General features: G+C 42.3%; 1 protein-coding gene and 1 long non-coding RNA gene across 2 annotated transcripts in view; both read right to left on the bottom strand.

Annotated features, from left to right (window-relative positions):
* KLHL29 (kelch like family member 29) overlaps window positions 1-18,682 on the bottom strand; it is a 431,347-nt gene that overhangs the window by 213,410 nt on the left and 199,255 nt on the right. The gene's annotated exons all lie outside the window — the stretch shown is intronic.
* LOC308584540 overlaps window positions 7,369-18,682 on the bottom strand; it is a 28,265-nt gene continuing 16,951 nt past the window's right edge. Inside the window, exon 2 of the long non-coding RNA XR_014006902.1 lies at window positions 7,369-7,637. This is a non-coding gene — a long non-coding RNA (uncharacterized lncRNA). The remainder of the gene's footprint in view (window positions 7,638-18,682) is intronic.

Here is an 18,682-nt window from a genome sequence, read left to right as displayed (position 1 = left end):
ATAAGAATTATATGTCACAGGGGGTGGGATAAGAATTCTAGAGATGTTTAGGTGGCGCATGGCAAAAAAAAAGGTTGGGAACCACTGCTCTAGATGAACCAAAGGAGGCTTACAATCTGTTCCTTATTTCACACAGAGCAGTTCCTAATACAAGATGCTATCCTCTATGCTTACATGCAAGTATATCCTCTCATGATGAACACACGGAGACATCCTTTCAAGTAGGCATGTAAAGAATTGCATTGTTTGCCAAACTAAGTTGACTACAAAATAGAGAGCTATTCTTTGAAATAAGCAACAGGTGTCAACCCTGAAATCTATTGCTCACAAATTCGCCAAAGGATTGAGAGTGGATTTGTGATGAACTCAAAGACAGTTTCTCAGATATGCATACATTACAGACAGGAACCACATCAAGGACAAATTTCTTCATTTCTGGAATTTATATCCTGCCTTTCTATATAATTATGAAGGCATCTAACTTATCATATACACAATAATATGCTTTTATGTTAGAAAAAGGTCACATTCAACTGAAATCATAGCCGCTACCACCAAAGAGAAGCAGCAGCAGCACAATCCCAAACAATTGTTTAAATGACAAATGGGGAATAAAACAGTGAAATCCTGTGAGTACTTTTAAAACATTTACCAGAAAGAGGATACAAAAAATTGAAGCCGGCACTTGTCCTACTACCAATGAACTAATAAACTAAGTCATTGCTGTGGGTTAAATATTGGTTTATGAACCTATTTTATTGGGATACTGAAACATAGTTATAACAGGGTTTTTTATTAACAAGTGTAAAACAGCAAGCGTAAGCCACCTATAGTAAGCCTAAGATTTAATTTGAATGCACAGTACTTAATTTTTATTACTTCTTTAGTCTTTAAACAAATCAGTTAGTTAGAAGAATTAGTTAAAGTTCTACCCTAAAACATTATGTGGAAGTTGGTCCTGTTGATTTCAATGAAATTCTCATATAGGTGTATTTAGGTTCCTAGCCTTATGCCTTATTACCACAACTACTTAACCCTAGGACAGGGGTCAGCAAACTTTTTCAGCAGGGGGCCGGTCCACTGTCCCTCAGACCTTGTGGGGGGCCAGACTATATTTTGAAGAAAAAAATATGAATGAATCCCTATGCCCCACAAATAACCCAGAGATGCATTTTAAATAAAAGCACATGTTCTACTCATGTAAAAACAAGCTGATTCCCGGACCTTCCGTGGGCCGGATTTAGAAGGCGTCTGGGCTGGATCCGGCCCCCGAGCCTTGGTTTGCCTATCCATTCCCTAGGACAACATTCCCTTTATTCGTTTTGTTCACTTCAGCTAAGACATTCAGCTTACTTGGGCCTATAAACCCTTGGACATATAAATTAAACAAAGCAAATCAAATTAATATTGTTGACCCATTTCTCCTTCTATCCCAAGATATGGAATCAAAGAATTATAGAGCTGGAAGGGAAACTGAGGATCATGGTTAACAGCGGTGGACTCGTAAGCTGGTGAACCGGGTTTGCGTCTCCGCTCCTCTACATGCAGCTGCTGGGTGACCTTGGGCTAGTCACACTTCTCTGAAGTCTCTCAGCCCCACTCACCTCACAGAGTGTTTGTTGTGGGGGAGTTTGGATTTGGATTTGATATCCCGCTTTATCACTACCCGAAGGAGTCTCAAAGTGGCTAACATTCTCCTTTCCCTTCCTCCCCAACAACAAACACTCTGTGAGGAAGGGAAAGGAGAATGTTAGCCGCTTTGAGACTCCTTAGGGTAGTGATAAAGCAGGATATCAAATCCAAACTCTTCTTCTCTTCAGGAATATGCAAGCTGTTCCATAAAGGGACTTAGCCTGCAACACTAGCATTTCAGCACCACACTCTAACCAATTGAGCTATCCAGACTAACACGTTCACATGAACAAGAACAATATTAGTTCTGGTTGACAGGGGTACCTGGAGGGGAGAATTCCTTGCTCACTTTCACCTCCAAGTGGTATGTGAGCAAGGAGATATGGCAGAAAGCCCTTCACATTTCTACTTCTTGCAACAGACATTTCAGCTTCAGGCGCACCAACTACCTTTGAAAATCAACTTATGTTTCTCCAATCAACAAGTCCCAAGATGCTATTTTATCATCTATGACAATGGAGTCCAACAGGCAATCACTAGATTCCACCATTTTGAAAAAGTGAATTTTGAACTTTCACAAACCACTTCCTAACAAACAAGCCCAAGGAGGTTTAGCTAACTTCTTGCCATTGGAAAAAAAGCCTCGTCCTATTCTTAATATGTTTCTGGGGTAATTAGAAATGAACCTTTTTAATAAACTAGTGCATTAGCTTCCTTAGGGGAATATGAACCTGTTCTTTGTTAGGAACATTCAAAAGCTACCATTCTAAATAGAAGCTTTTCATAAGGAGCTACTACATATTTTATTACTGTTTTCTTTAGATGTGTTTCTAGTAGAACACTGAGAGCATTGATCAATTCAGGTGCTCTGACTTCAACGCATCTCCTTCCCCTTTATAAAGGGTCTATAAATCGTTAACAATTCAGCCCATTTATTCAATCTAACAATTGAGTCTTTATGTGAGAAATTTCCAGGTCCCTGGATAGACTGTCTCATCTGGACAATGCTCTTGGCACCTGACTACCAATCTCTTCAATGGGATAAATCATAAAGGGAACACACACACAAAAATGGGATAATAGACTTTCAACAGCAAACACCAAAAGCAGAGAAATGAATTGGTCTACCTGGAAGTGAACAAAAGGATATGACTATGTGGTGCAGTAACCCTCTTGTCAGGTTCATGTCTCTAGGGCAGGCACCCCCAAACTCAGTCCTCCTGATGTTTTGGGACAACAATTCCTATCATCCCTGACCACAGGTCCTGTTAACTAGGGATGATGGGAGTTGTAGTCCCAAAACATCTGGAGGGCCGAGTTTGGGGGTGCCTGCTCTGGGGCTTGGGGAGCTGTGGGTTTCCAGATGCTACTGGATGACAAGTCCCATCATCCCTGACCACTGACCATGCTGGCTAGGGCTGATGGGAGTTGGAGTCCAACAAGGTTTGCAGGGCACCCCTGTTTATTTGGTTCAATTTAAACAACTGTCTGGACTCAGTGTTTTACCCGAGAGTAACGGGTTGGTGGCAGCGGGGAAGCGAGCAGAGTGGTGGCACAGGGATCAATAGACCGTTAAACGTCCGAGGACCCTGTGTGATCGCCACACATGTATTCTGGAGTTCCTGCCACTGCTGCGAAACAGTGCCACCACTGCTCTCCCTGGATTTCCAGTGAAGAAGCAAAAGGTAAAAGGGGGTGCTTCTAAAAGCTTGATTCCCTTTCCTCTGTTCCTAGCCATTTTTTTCCATAACACTGCAACTATGATCCAGAAAAGAACGGTGGTGACGAGTATGCGGTGGAAAAGCTAAGCACAGAACAGCCCTGGCTTTTCAGCTGCAAATTGGGAGGGGAGAAATGGGAGTGCCGAGATAAGTTTTGGCAGCTGGGGGGTTGATGGATGAAAGGTTAACTTTCTGCATGCAACGGCTTTCAAAAAATATACTAAGAATACTCTGATCAGTCACTGAATATAACAAGCCCTGCCAACGTGGGAGTGGGGAGACTTGGAAAACTGGCCAACTGAAATTCCAATGGCTGAAGTTATTCGACTGCAACTGCTGTTCTGGCACCAAGTGTTGTGAAAAGGAGATGCACGGTGGCAAAAATATTTGCAAAGTGTCCACCCATTCAGTTCTACGTCCCCTATCAGTTTGTGCACTTGTAAGAATGAATTTTCACTCTACAAAACCAGTCAAGGCAAAGGAAATTCTCAGGCTCAAACCATAAAACATGTAGCAGGTAACATACAGAAAGGATAATTTGTTGGAATGTCTCTAAGGTCACGTAATATATGACGGAGACTCTGCCTAGAGAAAAAGGATGCATGTGCAGTCTACCCGATGCATTTATTCTGCCATAAATACACAGAACTGGAAGCACAAAGTTTTGTACTCTCTGTAAGGAGTTATATTTTGTTATTTTCCATTACATATGTTCCAGCTCCAAACAAACTAACAGATGGGATTAAGGCCACCTCTTCAGGTCTGCCAAGATGTTTATTGTGTTAGGAGAGAGCTGGGCACATCACCTGTTGACACATGGTATTACGTAGCCATTTGTCAAGGCATCTGACAATAAGAATTTCTGGAGTAGCATGATCTTCAGAGCAAGAGGTGATTAAGGCTGGCAAAAGAAACTGGAGTGAGTGGAAGGGAAGGGCTGCTCTTTGTTCTCAGCCCTCTGCGGAATGATCTGCTTTTAAAACTGCAGCTTGTTTGTGTTTAACTGATGTTGATTTTGCTTGCTAAGTTTGCTTTGCTCTGTGTTTTGTTTTTAGGCTATTTAATTTTGTGTCGTCCATTTTGTGTAAGCTGCCAGATGGACTTTTGCAGAAAGCTGAGGTATAAATTTATAAACAAACATGTCTCCCAAGCCCGAAGTGAAATTGTTATAGAGGATGGAGAAGGAGAAAAGGGAATAGGTAAGGGGGTAAGTTACTCCAGTGCACCCAACTGTTTAATTATTGGTTTGGATCCAGCTTTAGTCATGATGACAGTTGAACCATAGGAATCAGTGAGTCTAACGTAAGCATGATTTAAGTCTGTATCTGTTCATTGTTTCTGGCCTATTGGGTAAAGATGAAGCTACATTAGGCAAACCGTTTACAGCGAGGAAAAGATCTGACAGAATGTGACAGACCACGACCCAGTTCACATGTAACGCTAAACCAAACCATGAACTAGTGCAAATGTGTGGGCTCCTGGTGAGAAGACTATGACCTCTTGGTTTCTCCTCTGGTTCTCCTGCTGCCATGATGCCGTGACCTAAGCCTTGGTTGGCTTAGTTACAGCCAAACCTGAACTTCCTTTTGCAGGGCATATACCTATGCTTTTATTACGTAGTATTCATCTTTGCTATACAGGCCACTCACAACTTCTGCGCATTTAACTTGTGCAAATTCAGCTTTACATGCTTGCCTAAAAAATAATAAAGGGGGCGGGCATCGGGGAGGGGGGATTGGCAATCCTGCCTGCTATTGCACTCACATTGGGGCAGGGTTTGGTGGTACAGGGAGAGTGTGTTTTGAATATACAGTGGTGCCTCGCAGGACGAAATTAATCCGTTCCGCGAGTCTTTTCGTCTTGCGGTTTTTTCGTCTTGCGAAGCACGGCTATTAGCAGCTTAGCGGCTTAAAGAAAAAGGAAACAAACTCGCAAGAACTCGCAAGACGTTTCGTCTTGCGAAGCAAGCCCATAGGGAGATTCGTCTTGCGGAACGACTCAAAAAACGGAAAACTCTTTCGTCTTGCGCGTTTTTTGTCTTGCGAGGCATTCGTCTTGCGAGGTACCACTGTACACAATTTTGGTTTTATGTGCTATGCCTGGAACATAGCGTGCGCGCGCGCGCGCACACACACACACACACACACACACACATGGCAATAGATTGAGAGTCAACTGTAGTTTGCATCTCTGGGGCTCATTTGCCTGATCTGCACAAACAGGGGACCAGTTACATTATTTTTGTATGGTACTATTTCAGCCTCCAGTGATGGTGGTGGTTTTGTGGGGAATGCATATTTGCCTACTCATCTAAAGAACCCCCCCATTCCCTAGCATGTCAGAGAATGGATATGGTATAAGCCTGTACCCAACTAATTATTTATTTGTAAGGTCTTGGGGGGGGGGTGGGCTGTGCAAGGGTGGATATTATGATACCTCCTTCTCTACCCACAAAGATTGCAAATACTATTGCTTAGGAACTCTTATTGTATAATCTTCTACTGGCATAAGCTAGGCCCTAGTATCTCTTTTATAAACCTCCTCCCCGCTTGTATCCTCAGCTTCATTTTTAGGGTTGCTTTTTTAAAAAAGTCGGAGTCTGTCTAAGATGGCATGACATAAAAACCTGACAAGAAAGAATGAAAGAAAAAAACATTTTCTAAAGCAGCCTCTCTGGAGAATCGGGTCAAAGCCCTCCCATTGGCTTTTAGCAAGCGGAAGACTTGAAAGAAAGCTTTATTTTAGAAATTTAGAGACTGTACACAATATTGATAATTGTTTTCTTCTGTTGTTGCTGTTGCATTGATTTTAATCCAAGATCTGCAGTGCATCAAAGAGAGGTTTGTACAAGTTCCTTTAAAGGAAAGTTTTGATCTTTTTTGGGTTTTTTAAGTCTCAGAAACTGCCTGGAGGAGTAGCATCCACAGGAAGAGCCAACAATCGTGGAGTATAAAACAGAAAGACGTAGAATGTCAGAAGACGACTAAAGAACTTTCCTCTCTGGTACACTGAGATAGTCAAAGTGGGATAAAGGGGAATTAGCAAAACACTGTATTCCACAAGCATGTGGGCCTTAAAAGGGAAAAAAATCCTAAAAACTAAAAGAAGAAGAACCTTGCATTGTATCTGAAATGTTGATGTTTCATATGGTACTAAACAACATGAAGTTCACAAAATCAATAGTGCCAATAGAAAAAGTCTCTGAGCTCTAAGCGAAATGCAGCAGCGACTTCAGCACGGTATTTACAAGACCTTGTGCATCATCATCGCTTGGATGGTGAAAAGCAAGCCAACTTCTGTAGAATTTTAAAACAAAAAAGTGACATTTGCAAGGAAACTGAATAAATCTAGCAGGTACTCGGGCCTTTCTCCAGCACTAATCAGAACACAAGGGATCCTTGTGAGTAGTTGGAGGGTTCTTAACTCCCCAAAGTTGAGCTTTAGAATTATTGCTCTAAACAAAAGAGGCAGCATTTAAGAAAGTGTGCATGGTTGTCAGGTACGAGTCCAATTCTAGTTTTCCTCCAGTATATGTCTCTTGACAGGGATAGGAGGCAGAATGCTAATCCCACTCCTCCTATCTCCTTGGCAATGCAAGAAAAGAAGCAGTATTCCTTATTTCAACTGCTGCCTATCAATGAGGCCTTCTGCACTGGCAGGTGATCTACTTCAATACAATCAGTGTCTTAAGCATGTTTCCATGACCCGGGACTGATTCCCGGCCAAGCATACCTGTATGCATTTGTTTTGCTGTAGATATTTGGAGAAACTTGAAAAGTCAGTTTGTACAGATGGCTCATTATGAAGCTCCAAGTAACAGAACTTGACAACCTGTTCGCAGGCCTCCTAAATGTCTGCACAGCCAAAAACCCCACAGCTATAGTTACCCTTGGGTATACATTTCATGCAGATATAAGCCGTTCATGGCATGGAGATAAGAGAACAGAGCAAAAGAATGGGGAGATTGTGTTTGAAGTAGTACTTTTGGTAAACATGCTGACACAAAGCTCTGGCCTGATGTCTGAAGTCTGATTTTTACTTTTCCAATTGTTTTCCTTGAGATACAGTTCCCATTATCATGGTCTTTTTTTTGCTCAATGCCTTATAAGGCATGTTTTATTTATCTCAGAAAGATCCTTTATGCTCTTGTGTGAATTCCCATTGTTACGGCTCATTTTAATTTCCTTTAAAGCTCTTGGCTATTCTTCTGATGGAAGTATAGCGGCCTCTGCTAAGTTCTTTTCCACGCTGCTATCTAGTGTTTCTCTATGTAGATACGCAAAGCTTCAAAACACAAGCAAGAGTCAAATTAATCCATCTCTTTCAAAGCTAGCATATACATAGAGAGTGTATCTGTCAGAAATTATAAATCTTTTCATTTTATTTCAACCACTTGGGTTACTAGACCATAGGCATGGCAGAAATAAATACTTGAATTAACCCTAAGGGCAGACCCTCCAAGTGACCCTATTTTCCAGGGACCGTCCTGGATTTACAGAAGCCGTCCCAGTTTCTGATTTGATTCCGGAATGTCCGTCCCTGTTTTCATTGAATAAACACTGGAGGGTATGGAGTTATGCAACCCCCGAGCCATCAGAAGGCAGCCCTGTATGTTGTAAGCCACCCAGAATGGCTGGGGCAACCCAGTCAGATGGTTGGGGGTATAAATATTATTATTATTATTATTATTATTATTATTATTATTATTATTATTGAATAGGACATCCCTATTTTCATCAGAGAAATGTTGGAGGGTATGTAAGGGCAGGATTAATCTAACCAGCTTTAAAAGCGGAAGCCCTGTGCAAAAACTCTGCTTGCATAATGGGGCCCTCCCCCATGCCCTTGCCTCCTGAAATTGGCTGGGGGGGGGGGAATCCTACAGAAGAACATGTGGTGGTGGGGAGAGCAGGTATCATAGACTCATAGAATTGTGGAGTTGGAAGGAACCCAAAGCAGGAATCACAGCTTCTAGGTAAAGGTAAAGGTACCCCTGACCGTTAAGTCCAGTCACGGACAACTCTGGGGTTGTCTGCTCATCCCGCTTTATAGGTTGAGGGAGCCGGCATTTGTCCGCAGACAGCTTTCGGGTCATGTGGCCAGCATGACTAAGCCGCTTCTGGCAAAACCAGAGCAGCGCATGGAAACACCGTTTACCTTCCCACCGGTGCGGTACCTATTTATCTACTTGCACTTTGACGTGCTTTTGAACTGCTAGGTGGGCAGGAGGTGGGACCGAACAACGGGAGCTCACCCCGTTGCGGGGATTCGAACTGCAAACCTTCGGATTGGCAAGCCCTACGCTGCTTCTACATATGCACAAAGCCAAGGTGAGGAAATGCCTCCTTATTAAGTTGTGTGACTTATAAAAAAGTTGGAACTACCTCCTTCCGTCTGGTAAGCTGCAGTACTTTCAAAAATAGAACGACTGGGAGAGTGCACCATTGAATTCCACTATATATATATATATATATATATATATATATATATATATATATATATATAGTGGAATTTGCTTTCGTAGATTTTCACGGGTACAGGAATGTAGGTTTTGGTGTCTTCGGGTGTCTTCCCGTGTAAGAGTTGGGGTGTCTAGGCGACGTTTCGACGAGGTCTCACTCGTCATCTTCAGGCTGGTGCTTTCGGCTTTTTGTTACTAGAACAGAGCAGGATCTCAGTGTTTGAGTTCCTATAAATACTGTTGAGGGGGTGTGGTGTATAGCCTCCAACGTTCTGGGCAGAGAGGAAGTTCCTAGGTTAATGTGCCTTTTCTTCTTTTGTTCATTAATTACTTGAGGGATATCTTGAGTGATTACTTGAGTGATATTCTGAGTACCACTTAGGAGGGTCATTAGGTGTGGATTAGTTGCTAAAGCTTTCGTGTCTTGACCTCTTGACCTTGTAAAGAGTTTTTCTGAGAAGATGGCTGTACTGCACTTAGTTGTGCTCTGGCTTGGCTTCGTGTATAGGGGCGAGCTGTGGTTTTGTGCCCTGTGCCAGCCAGATCTGTGTAGGGATTGCAGGGGGGTGCAGCATCCGGAGGTGCCACTATGGTTTGGCTACTGGATGGTGTCTGTAATTTATCTGTGGAGAGGGTCTGGGTTTGGGTCTGGTGTGGTTGATTGGAGATGGCGTTCTGTGTGCCTCTGGTTCTGGTGTCGGTTTTTGTGGGGAGGGCTAATTTCCAGATGTCTGGCAGGCGGGACGTGTCGTCACGCTTGTTCATGTTGTGAGGGTGTTTCTCTATCTCAATGGCTTCCATGATTATTCTCTTGTGGTGATGTTCCATGTTAAAGAGCAATTTGGAATCTGCAAAATTAATTTCGTGTCCTGTTTCTTTCATGTGTTGGTAAAGAGAGGAAGTTTTTTCTTCTTTTTTGACGGCATTCTTGTGTTCTGCGATACGTGCATTTATTCGTCTGTTTGTTTGTCCAATGTACGTGGCTGGGCAGACTTTGCAGGGTATTTCATAGACCCTGATGGCTCCCTAGGACACACTATCTACCGGAAAAAAACACACACCAACCGCTACTTACATGCACAATCACACCACCACCCTGCACAAATAAACTCCGTAGCCAAGACTCTCATCTCCAGAACCAAACGCCTGGCTGACAAAGACCACTTGACAACTGAGTTACAGAATCTCTCAAATGTGTTAATCGCCAACGGATACCAGCAAAACAGGGTTACGAAGCTAATCCAAAAAGAAACACCCCCCAAAAACCAAGACACAGAAGAAAACAATGGCATGGCCCTCCTTCCTTATATCAAGGGCACTACAGATAAAATTAGCAAAATCCTCCATAAACACAATATCAAAACAGCCTTTTGCACCAACCAAAAAATAGCCAATATCCTCAGAAACCCAAAAGATAAAATCCAGTTAGAAAACCAAGGGGTCTATGAAATACCCTGCAAAGTCTGCCCAGCCACGTACATTGGACAAACAAACAGACGAATAAATGCACGTATCGCAGAACACAAGAATGCCGTCAAAAAAGAAGAAAAAACTTCCTCTCTTTACCAACACATGAAAGAAACAGGACACGAAATTAATTTTGCAGATTCCAAATTGCTCTTTAACATGGAACATCACCACAAGAGAATAATCATGGAAGCCATTGAGATAGAGAAACACCCTCACAACATGAACAAGCGTGACGACACGTCCCGCCTGCCAGACATCTGGAAATTAGCCCTCCCCACAAAAACCGACACCAGAACCAGAGGCACACAGAACGCCATCTCCAATCAACCACACCAGACCCAAACCCAGACCCTCTCCACAGATAAATTACAGACACCATCCAGTAGCCAAACCATAGTGGCACCTCCGGATGCTGCACCCCCCTGCAATCCCTACACAGATCTGGCTGGCACAGGGCACAAAACCACAGCTCGCCCCTATACACGAAGCCAAGCCAGAGCACAACTAAGTGCAGTACAGCCATCTTCTCAGAAAAACTCTTTACAAGGTCAAGAGGTCAAGACACGAAAGCTTTAGCAACTAATCCACACCTAATGACCCTCCTAAGTGGTACTCAGAATATCACTCAAGTAATCACTCAAGATATCCCTCAAGTAATTAATGAACAAAAGAAGAAAAGGCACATTAACCTAGGAACTTCCTCTCTGCCCAGAACGTTGGAGGCTATACACCACACCCCCTCAACAGTATTTATAGGAACTCAAACACTGAGATCCTGCTCTGTTCTAGTAACAAGAAGCCGAAAGCACCAGCCTGAAGATGACGAGTGAGACCTCGTCGAAACGTCGCCTAGACACCCCAACTCTTACACGGGAAGACACCCGAAGACACCAAAACCTACATATAGTGGAATATATATATATATATATATATATATATATATATATATATGTAGGCTCTGTTCTAGTAACAAGAAGCCGAAAGCACCAGCCTGAAGATGACGAGTGAGACCTCGTCGAAACGTCGCCTAGACACCCCAACTCTTACACGGGAAGACACCCGAAGACACCAAAACCTACATTCCTGTACCCGTGAAAATCTACGAAAGCATATATATATATATATATATATATATATATATATATATATATATATATATATATATATATATATAAAATCTAGATTACGTTAACACAATCTATTAAGCCTAGATCACTGTATTCAAATATCTGAGAGTGAAATTTGGAATAAACCAATTAAACAGAGTGTTTACAGACCTAATATAAAGACAGTTTTCATATGCCCTCCTTAACAGTTATGCCTACTTGGCATCCAATTCTATTTTGCTCTCAAGCTCTTTCTATAAGGAAAGGAGCACATTTTAAATGCCCTCATATCTCTCTTTCCATGCTGACTGTGCCAGATCTAGGCAACAGAGCAATGAGTTGTTTAAAATAGCAGACCTTGAAAATACAACTCCCTGAAACATTAGCAAGTACAAATTTCTCAGTATATGGTTGTCACTGTAGATCAAACATCACTTACCTTTGAGGAAAAGCCACACTAGTATTGTAGATCACAAAAATGTCTCAGAAGATGCCAAAAGGAACATGCCTGGCTAGGTGTTACCCACTATTAAGAAGTTTCCTCAGTTTTCTGAATACTGAATACAGACCTTAGGATGCCACTAATACTTGAAAGTGGCACATTTTTCAAAAGAGACAATGCCTCCATTTTTGCTTCAACCTCATAAAATACTGGGAAGAGACTACTACCCCAACACAAATGAAACAAAAGGGCAACAGACTATTAAACATGGCCACATACATGCACAGTTAGGCTAATTCACACTATCAGTTGACTAGTGTTTATCCATTGTAATAATTTCTAAAGAAGGTTTGACCATGCAAAAATATTTCACAATTTTATTAAACTGTGTCCTCCTCCCAGAGAGCACGCGTTGCAGTGATCATCAAGACTGACCTCACTGCTGTTGTGGGTGGGAACAATTGGATAGCCACAATAACCCGATTGGTGGTCCCTCGGTTGCTGGGGTAAATCTGGCCAATGGGATCATTTCATGCATTAACTGAGGGACACATATATACCGCTGCATGTTGCGCTCAGCTTCCTCTTTTTCGCCTCGTGCATCGGATCACCCACCCTCCCTCCCTATATTTAGGGTTCATCATGGCCTTGCTATGCCATTGTGGGTCGTCTGCATTTGGGGCATGGGCCCAGTAGGGATTTTCCCATTTGGCTGATTGGCTGGTGCCACTTGGGTTTCGCCTGCCATGTAGCAAATCGTCACAACTTTGCAAGGTTTGGCGGTTAGGCATTGGTTCAATGGTGGTGGAGGGGATGTGGATAGACTGTGCCTGCCCCTCCAATGCTAGGGTATTCCGTTAAAGGAATCCAGGGGCCCGCCTTGCTTTTGTCCAATCCCCTTCCAGGGGTTAGGGCCATGCGAGAGCCCCTAGGAGCATGTGAGGTGAGCTTGAGTCGGAACCTGGTCCAACGCTCCCCCAGGATGTTTTCCCTTACTGACATCTGCCGGAGTCCAGGCATCAGTGCTGCCCTGCTGAGGTCAGGTGCAGCTAGTCAGGAACCAATGCCTAAGCAAACCACTCACAATCTGTAATCAATAAAGTTGTGGCCAAAATTATGCCAATAACCTTAAACTAAATTCCGTGTCAAGTGTCTCTTTATTTATTGGTGGAGGTCTTGGGATCTTAACACGCAACTCCCTTAGTACTCCTATGAGCATTAGCTTGGCAGTGTTCCTCATTTTACAGATATAGAAAAGAAAGTTCACAACTGAGCAAAAAAATCTAACCCCATGCCAGCTGAAGACATTTTGCTGCCTGAGGCAAAGCACAAGTCATTCTCTGCCAAGAAAGAAAGAAAGAAAGAAAGAAAGAAAGAAAGAAAGAAAGAAAGAAAGAAAGAAAGAAAATTGCGAGCACACTGGAAGAGAGGCCCATAGCCAGACTGCTGAATTGATAGACACAAGTAGAGCTTAAACTCAAAACAAATCTGGCATTGTGTGTGAATGTGTGTACAGTGGTACCTCTGGTTATGTACTTAATTCGTTCAGGAGATCCGTTCGTAACCTGAAGCATCACTTTAGCTAATGGGGCCTCCCGCTGCTGCCGCGCCGCCACTGCGCAATTTCTGTTCTCATCCTGAAGCAAAGTTCTTAACCTGAGGTAATATTTCTGGGTTAGCGGAGTCTGTAACCTGAAGTGTCTGTAACCTGAAGCGTATGTAACCCAAGGTACCACTGTACATCTACATTTATATGAAACTCACAACGCCTTTCTCACTAGAAGTCACATAGACAGCAAAGCACACACATGGAAGCAGGTTCAAATGCCATACAAAAGATAACAAAAGAAATAGTTAAAATCAGATTTTGCCCTGCACTGTTATGTAAATGTTGGTGATCAATCAGGTTAGACTTCCAAGGGAGTAAGCAACAGGGTATGTGCACTTATGCAAGTAAATATATAAATGTCCCACAAAGTTTTAGCGATATAATAGTGATGTCTTCATTATTCTCAAAAGCAGACATGACATTATGTTCTAAAACATACCATCAAAATGCTACATTATAGTATTATATTATATTAAAGTGAATATTGATTTTTTAAGGAGTATCATTCATCTTAAGTGTCTGAAGACTCCCTGAACTAGTGGTTTAATGCCAACAAACGATGCACTAGTGAACATAAAGAGACTATAAATGTTGCACTGCCAGATCCATAGGCATCTTTTTGTGATCTCCGCACTACATTGCATTATTACGATTCCATTTTTGAAACCATTGCTGTTATGTGAAATTTAATCCTCAAGCTGTAAGGGATTGTGGCATTTTCAGTGCTTTAGAAGCTTACTGGGGAAACTCAAAGGTTTTCTTTTTCTTTTTCTAAAAAGGTCCTGACCTTTTCAGGTCTGGTTTCCCCTTTCGTAAATGCACTATCAATCTTTTTTTTTTTATGACGTAATAGAAAGAACGGGACGCGGGTGGCGCTGTGGGTTAAACCACAGAGCCTAGGACTTGCCGATCAGAAGGTCGTCGGTTCGAATCCCCGTGATGGGGTGAGCTCCCGTTGCTCGGTCCCTGCTCCTGCCAACCTAGCAGTTCGAAAGCACGTCAAAGTGCAAGTAGATAAATAGGGACCGCTCCGGCGGGAAGGTAAGCGGCGTTTCCGTGCGCTGCTCTGGTTCGCCAGAAGCGGCTTAGTCATGCTGGCCACATGACCCGGAAGCTGTCTGCGGACAAATGCCGGCTCCCTCGGCCTATAGAGCAAGATGAGCGTGCAACCCCAGAGTCGGTCACGACTGGACCTAATGGTCAGGGGTCCCTTTACCTTTACCTTTAATAGAAAGAACAGATGACCAATCACCAACGGGAGGCAGAAAACCAAAGTTTACTCTGCCAAAGATGGCGCCTGATGCTCTAATCAGGTAACATAGGAAGCACTTGAAGTTGCAGCTCCCCATTATGTTATCTTGGATATGAAAAAGGGCAAACATGCCACATTTCACATTACAGGCGCATATAAATGTAAAGGTAAAGGGACCCCTGACCATTAGGTCCAGTCGTGACTGACTCTGGAGTTGCGGCGCTCATCTTGCTTTATTGGCCGAGGGAGCCAGCGTACAGCTTCCGGGTCATGTGGCCAGCATGACTAAGCTGCTTCTGGCGAACCAGAGCAGCGCACGGAAACGCCGTTTACCTTCCCGCCGGAGCAGTACCTATTTATCTACTTGCACTTTGACGTGCTTTCGAACTGCTAGGTTGGCAGGAGCAGGGACCGAGCAACGGGAGCTCACCCTGTCAAGGGGATTCGAACCGCCGACCTTCTGATCAGGAAGTCCTAGGCTTTATGGTTTAACCCACAGCGCCACCCGCGTCCAATAGGTGCATATACATGGCATGAAAATGTGCATTAAAGTGCTGGATGTGGCATCATTTTGGGTTGCTATACACACAATGTCATTCTCATGTCACCCCTGTCCCATGCTATTTGTGACGAGAATTCACTTCTCAAGTGCTTACTGCCTACATGTGTAAACAGACAGCATCTTCTCAGCTGACCTCCTGTCAGGGGTGCCAACTTGAACAAAATATTTGGAGGCCCCAGGTAAGCCCCCCCCTCGCAAAGTGAGGTGCATACGCACATTTTGAATGGCAATGCCCATCAACTGGGGGGCTGCCCCCAAAAATGTTTTATTGGGGGTGGCAAAGTGACCTCGGCCTCTAGGAATTAGCTCCTATGTTGTTGTTGGAAAAAGCTAACAAGAGAATTTGCCTTGGGATTATGAAACACAGAATATGTAGAGATAATAACCCTTACCAGAACACCTCTATTGTTCAAAAATGTTCTGCATACTTTTAAAGAGCAAAACAGTTCAGACCATAAATAAAATTATTTCCATGTGATTTGTATGTACGTCTTAAAACTTAAGGCATTTAATGGTTCTAATATAGTCAAGGAAGAAGGCTCATCAAGAAGTAGACACAGGTCATGAGGAAGAAACTACTGCAACAGAAAGAGGGGATAAGTAGACAGAACCCTGCTTCAGAAGTTGCAATGGAAATTGAGCAAAGCAAGCGGGAAATGGTACAGGGTTTCCCTGACCCATCAAATTAGCCATGTTTTACATGTTTGGGTATCTTGAATTTGTCTTGTATTCACTTTTATATGCTTTTATATTGCTGTTTTTAGGTTGTGTTTTTGTTTTAACTATATAAATTTTTTTTAGACTGCATCCCACTCAGAGATTTCTAGAACATTAAGTGGTATATAAATATATTAAAGCAAATATTGCATTCTTAAATCTATATTGAAAGTGTGTGATTTGATCACTGTTCTGTATTCTTTAAAAAAACTGCTGTTAATTGCTTTGGGACTTTTTTTTAGTGGGAATATATATTAAATAAATCTAAACCCAATAAACCTAACTGTGATCCTACTAATTGCATGTGCAACTGGTTCTTGTTGGTGTCGATGTTTTTACATCAGCAATGTGAAAAACCATAGCATGGGTACTCATGGGTACTCTCTTGAGGGATTGCTGCTAACCTATATTTTATTTGCAAGGTCAAAATAGTGCAAAGACTCACGCTCAAGCAATTTCCAAGCTCTGAACACTTTGCTCCTGTATTTATTGATTTAAAAGATGGGAGTGCTGGTACTGCTATTGATAAAACTACCTTTGTTTGAACTGAGGTGCAGAGAGAGAAGAATCTGAAGTGTGTCTGATAATTGGCTGAAAATCAACAGATAACTACAGAATCTTAATAACTGGAAGGTCAGCTGTTCCAACCCCCTTCCCTAAACTCAGGCACCTAGAAATAAAAAATGCTCCATTAGATTTTGGAGGGTAACCAGCTCTACAAAAGAGTTTGTCACAAGCCCAATAGAGTCTCATCCCTGCCACTCAGGGAGCTACTCAGAGTTGCACTTCCTACTTTTGCTTAAGAGGAGATACGAGTAAAGCAAGTTGCCCTTGCTTGCAGTGAGGAAGGTGGGTGGGTTTCTAGTTGGTCATTACCTCTTTGAGGTCGATAATTAGCTTAAACTTCCTGTCTGCCCCAGTATGGGAAAAGGGGAGGAAGTGGCAGAAACCTTAAAGGAATGGCTTTCATCACAACCACACACTCATGGAACACAAGTGGCTTGCTATTAATTAAAATTTAAGAAAAATCTCCGTTGCTCATGAAGTGAATGAGGCAAGTGCTTTGGTATTTACGAACAGACTAGGGTTTGAAAAACTGCTTAATGTCAACTGTCTTGTAAGTCTCTGAAGAGGCGCATCTGAGACTACTAAACCTGCACTGGTTCCCTGCAGAGTGTGGAAAGATAAGGAGTGACAGAGGAGCTGTGCCTCTCCTTAACTGAGCGAGCCACTAGCGTGGTTGTCTCGTTTTGGAACATTCCTTCTTCTCAGACATTTCCCCTACTTGTTTTTTTTTTACCGATTTCCAAACCATAGCCATAAGTTAAAAAAAATACCACACAACAAGCCACATTTAATTTTCATAAATGAACTGATAGAAGTCAGCAGCCACAGCCTCACCCACCCTTTCCCTGTTTCCAGTCGGTTTGTGAATCAATCTGGATAAAAATGAGGTACAGTGGTACCTCGGGTTAAGTACTTAATTTGTTCCGGAGGTCTGTTCTTAACCTGAAACTGTTCTTAACCTGAAGCACCACTTTAGCTAATGGGGCCTCCTGCTGCTGCCGCGCCGCCGGAGCACGATTTCTGTTCTTATTCTGAAGCAAAGTTCTTAACCTGAAGCACTATTTCTGGGTTAGCGGAGTCTGTAACCTGAAGCGTATATAACCTGAAGCGTATGTAACCCGAGGTACCACTGTAGTCAAAGTAATCTAGTTAAGAGCTAACTTTCTAGCAAAGCCGGTAGTTTAACCTGTACAGTATTTTCAACATACAACCCTGACACTGTATCCATTGCATCACAAGAAGTTATTCTTCAAGAAACCAGTGTTTGCAAACCAACTGGTATAAAAACAACTGAGGTGTTAAAAAAAACCAGAACCCTGAAAAGAAATTGCCCTATTAATATTTTATATGACTTCTGTTTTCTTTCTAAATGGCATTTGCACTGGCAAGAGCAAATCTGTTCACCAACAATATAAATGCCTGCATCCTATCTACAGTCCCCTATGCCTTTAGATGGCCAATATCTGACACTTAGGTTCACTATGTAAACAAAGAGAGGCAATTTCAGCCAACTTCTGAAGTTCACAAACTGGGTTCAGTGGAACATATTCCCAGACAAACACATATAGCATTACTACCTTAATTTCAGAAATGCAGCGGATGCAGGTATTGCCCCTGTATTCTTACTGGTTTTTCAGAACATATCATCTAATGAAAAAACATGGCACTCAAAGCATGTCAATGCAACAGGAACAAGACACATACACATGCAAAACAACAACAAAAAAAGAACAGAACATTGTCATAGGCATGTATGTTTCACAAAGAAATAAAACAAAATACATGAATATTTCTTGAGAGAATGATGGATATCAGCTCCAAATAGAATAAATTAAAGACTTAATGCTTAAACATTTAATAATATTTGCAGATTTGCCAAGCTCGTATTGTTGGTTGTCTGTAAAATGTACGAAACACCATGAAAATAATAAAAGGATGCCAAACCATATAAAAAAGAGTGTGGAGATTATTGTCCTTGTATGGATTCTAGTTGGTGTGTGATCCTTCCCTTACCACATAATTGGTATACTCCATAATGATTAACACCATATATCCTGTAAAAGAACTTGGGTTGTTCCCCATTGACTAGCAACAACCAAGCAAGCTGCCAAATAAGTTTTTTTTTTTAATACAATTTTTCAGT

Source organism: Podarcis bocagei (genome assembly GCF_964188305.1).
Source record: "Podarcis bocagei genome assembly, chromosome: 3".
Taxonomy (NCBI): Eukaryota; Metazoa; Chordata; class Lepidosauria; order Squamata; family Lacertidae; genus Podarcis; species Podarcis bocagei.
The sequence above is the reverse complement of the archived record's forward strand: the minus strand, read 5'-3'. Positions and strand labels throughout refer to the sequence as shown.